The sequence below is a fragment of the Teleopsis dalmanni genome, chromosome 1 (genome assembly GCF_002237135.1).
Source record: "Teleopsis dalmanni isolate 2A chromosome 1, ASM223713v2, whole genome shotgun sequence".
NCBI lineage: Eukaryota > Metazoa > Arthropoda > Insecta > Diptera > Diopsidae > Teleopsis > Teleopsis dalmanni.
Genome location: NC_051846.1, coordinates 98288674 through 98292897, shown reverse-complemented (window position 1 = coordinate 98292897; position 4224 = coordinate 98288674).

Below are 4224 nucleotides of genomic sequence, written 5' to 3'. Positions count from 1 at the left end.
TAGAGATGTTTCAGACAAAATGTAATATTTAAGTTTGTGTGTTTTTTGATAAGAAATGTGAATATATTTGAGGTATTAAAAGCAAACGCCACATATTAAATTTCAACACCATAATAACTCAAAGCACACAGTAAATATGGTTAGGGAATGGGTTGTTCGAAACCTCAAGAAAACGGTACATATTCTAACGCAATATTTCAAATTAAGTTATTTCTAAAATAAGATTAATTTATAAAATAAGTACGTCAGAAGCTCTGAAAATACCCATTCTTCACTTAATACTTAAATACTTCAAAAGTGAAATTTGATACCAATAGTTTTATGCAAAAGTTCGTTAATTTTATAAAAAAACGCTGTAAGTACCCATCAAATAAAGTTCATATTAAACAGCTTTATATAATTGGTTTAAATAATTACTTGGAAGTCACAAATGATGTAAGATTTGTTTATGTTGTATGAATATTCTTTTTTTTTCACAACTGCTGAAATTTTGTTTGTTTCCATTCCTATGTGATATAATATTTATTACAAATTGATTATAAAAAATCTTTATATATAAACAAAAGGCAGTATTTTTTCTATTATAAGTTAAACAAATGAATTTTTTTTTGATGTGTAAACTCATTCTTGACTGTATGTGATTGCTTGACATGAAAATCAATGTAATTATACGTAGCAATAAAACATGTTATTGTTGTTGGAGGTAAGTTGCAAAATAATTTTTGTCGTCAATCAGCTTTATCCATGCAAAACTAAATAAAAAAGAATTGGAAAGATAACTAACTGTTATTATTATTGTTACGGGATTTGGCACTGCGACCGTCGGGTCTATTGTGCCCCCTTCTGGGTTTCGAGTAGGTCTCTAAGCCCTGTTGCGCCAATGAAAAGTAGTATTGACCCCACTTTACAGAGTCTAATTGCCTCTTCCTTAAAGGCATACATTAGAGTGGTTCGAAAAATAAATTTTTTTTTTCGAAACGCTATAGTGCGCAAAAATTTCCTCTAGTATAGAGTAGAAAACCATAAAAAAATAAAAATTATCAATTGATATCTTCCGCTCGTGCATGTCCTCCAAAAGTTGGCAAAAACCTATCAAATCAATCATTTTTCTAAAAAAGAAATACAATTATTTATATACATACAATTAATACAGTTTAACTTTTTTTATTCAGTTTAAGGTCCAAATAATGAAATAAAATAACAAAACATTGATATAATAATATTAACCTATCGCTCAATATCATCTCAAAATTGATAAAACGAATTGGTAATTTTCGCACCTTTCTTCATGTTTAAAAGTGACGACAGTTACAATTTGTAACTCAACATAAATGAAGTGCACAATGGTCTATTACCGTAATATATTGTTCAAACTATCAGAAATATAAATACTATTAAATATCATAGTATAAGATATACCAATCGCAATTTACTTATAATATTCGAAATTGTCCACCCTTTCCCTACCCAATCAACCATCCAAGTATGGAGAGTTATTATTTTCTTTACATTTTATATCTAACCACGCAGCTGCCCAAACGAATAAGACTAAGCTATTACTGATATTCTAATTTATTAAACTTATAATCTGACTTATGCGAAAAATAAGGCATGTTCGATGTTTGATAAGGTTTTGCCGTATTGGAAGCTTCAGAGAGCTCTTGTATTCTAGCCTATCACTCTCACTATTGCTTAATTTTGCCCTATTGAAAAGTCTCCTACACTCCTTTCGTAAAAGACCTAAGTGCTTATTCCACCAAGGTGGGTTGCATTTCCTACTAGGTCGAGTAGGGGGACAGACACAATTAAAAGCTTCATTGAGCACTAAGGTGAGATCTTGGATTTGATTGTCTAGATGAACAGTGTTCCCAGGGGGATCGGAGGAAATGCTTAATAGCAGCTCATTTAGCGCTGCTTTATCATTCGTCCAGTTTGCATTTTTAACATTTCTAAACGTCTTCTGTTTGTAGATGTTCGATTCATCTAAGATTTAGGTGCATTCTAAAATCATATGGTATGAGAACAAGCGCTGAGTGGACACTTTCCAGTTCTTGACCGATTCATGAAGCCTAGCAGTAGCAAGAGTAACATCTAATACTTCATGCCTGTTTTTCGTAATAAAAGTTGGCCTATTGCCATCATTGCAGTTAAAAAGATTGTTACTAAAAATAAAATCAAAACGTAACTCACCTCTTTCATTAGCATTTGAGCTGCCCCAAACCTCATGATGAGCGTTGGCATCGCAGCCTATCAAAAGCTCCACTTCAAGCCTCCTGGCGCTGTTTGTTGGCTGTATCAGGATATTCGAAGGTAGTGTGGCGTGGTCATGTGCAGATATGCAGATACTGCCTATATTTGTCCCCAGGAGCCCTTGATACTTGCTACGGTTTGGTCACCATCACTGTATTGCGAAAGTACGAGAGCATTAATTTTTTATTAACCAATATGCAGGACCTAGGCTTGCCCTTATTCACCGCATATAATAAGTTGTAGTTTTTAGCACTGATTCCGCATACAAGATCCTTATAAATCCATGGTTCTTGTATCAGGATCATATCGGCCTCGTTGTTGCTGAGGCGTTGCAGTGGATTGGCGGATGCAGCCTTGGTATTATGCAGGTAAATTTGCTCTACCCACATCTTCAGTATGTGTGGATACATTTCTCTCCACCACAGTGACGTCTAGAGTACTATTCTCCTTAGAGTCATTACTCATTAGGAATTCCTCTTCATCGTAAAGATAGCGCATGCCTAGAGTCATTACTCATTAGGAATTCCTCTTCATCGTAAAGATAGCGCATGCCTATGCTCTCCTCTGATGTGATTGAGTGAGCTGGCGAAGGAGCAAGCACCGAAGTGTCCATGCACACAGGTAAATCTTCAGATGGTATAACCGGTCTCACTTCGGTCATGGAAACAGGCTTAATGTTGCCTACTTCCGATAGGGGATCAGCAGTTTGTTCAGAAATTGCCACTGATTCCCTTACATCAAACGAGTATTACTCTTCCATCTCTTTTATATACCCTCATTTTTATGGGAAGAAACCGTAATTTAATACGCCACCAGATCGCGCCAGAATGGCCAGCGAGGCTTTGTCGATCACAAAGCCTTCCAGCTTAGTGACGTTCCACGTAGCCGTATTCACATCAGGGTTTCCGACCCGAGTTTGATCAAGAATGCACTGAGGATCGGATGGTTCGGCTGGATCCAGAAACGCGCTCTATATCGGCTAGGAATTTCCTCGACTTTTAGCAACGACTTCAAGCTTTGCGCCTGGCCAGACCTCACCCATTCTGGAGATGGCAATGCGAAAGAGATCAACAGAACGCTGATCGACGCAAGCGACTAGCTTCACATGGCCCTGAAACCATCCACCGTCGCGACATTTGGGAATTGTACCAGAAAATTTCTTAAGGATTTCGACTTACAAATCAAGGAGCTTTCGCTCAATTTGATCCCATTTTTCAGGAGTTATGTGCCATCTGGATCATTTTCATCAATGACCGCCATCAAAATGGAGCACTTCAGCGTGTCGCTAAAGGACTTAGTAGTGGTGGTGTTGCCACGAAATTTTGCCAGCCTGATACTGGCTTCGAAGCTGACTCATCTAATGAGCGCTGACGCTTCGATACAGGTTACTTTTTCTTTTCCTTAGAAGTATTAAGGACCTATTTTGGCCAGGCTTATCTTGCCTTTAGTGACTCGGACGTAACCGAGACATTACAATATTTCTTGAGCAGTCTAAGCACCGCTCGCCGTTCTTTGTACATTCTCCTAGATGGAGGACCCGACCTCACAGAGGGACCAGAACTCGTGGAGATTTTTGATTTATTAGAATGTACCCTGTTATTACCGCTAAAAGTTGCGGTAGGTATCTTGGAACTAGCAGTTCCAGAAGAACTTGGTTTAACCGAGCTTGATTTTTGTATAGTATTTTTATTATTCTGGTTCATATTTTAAACCCACGAGTTGCGGAGCAAGGAAAGTCGATCCGGGCAGAGATCCGCTATACCCGGAAGTTATAGCGCCAATTATCCGGAGGTCTCCGTTCAGAGACACACTAATGTAGTGCCATTCATCTCATCGACACGGATCGAATAACACCGGAGATTACGGGTTTTATCGAGTGTTCCTTTCTAGATCCATAGTATTCTGTTATGTCAATAAAGTTATCAACAACAAACAGATTCACCTCGGGAAGGGTGTGATAAAGTACCAAGCACC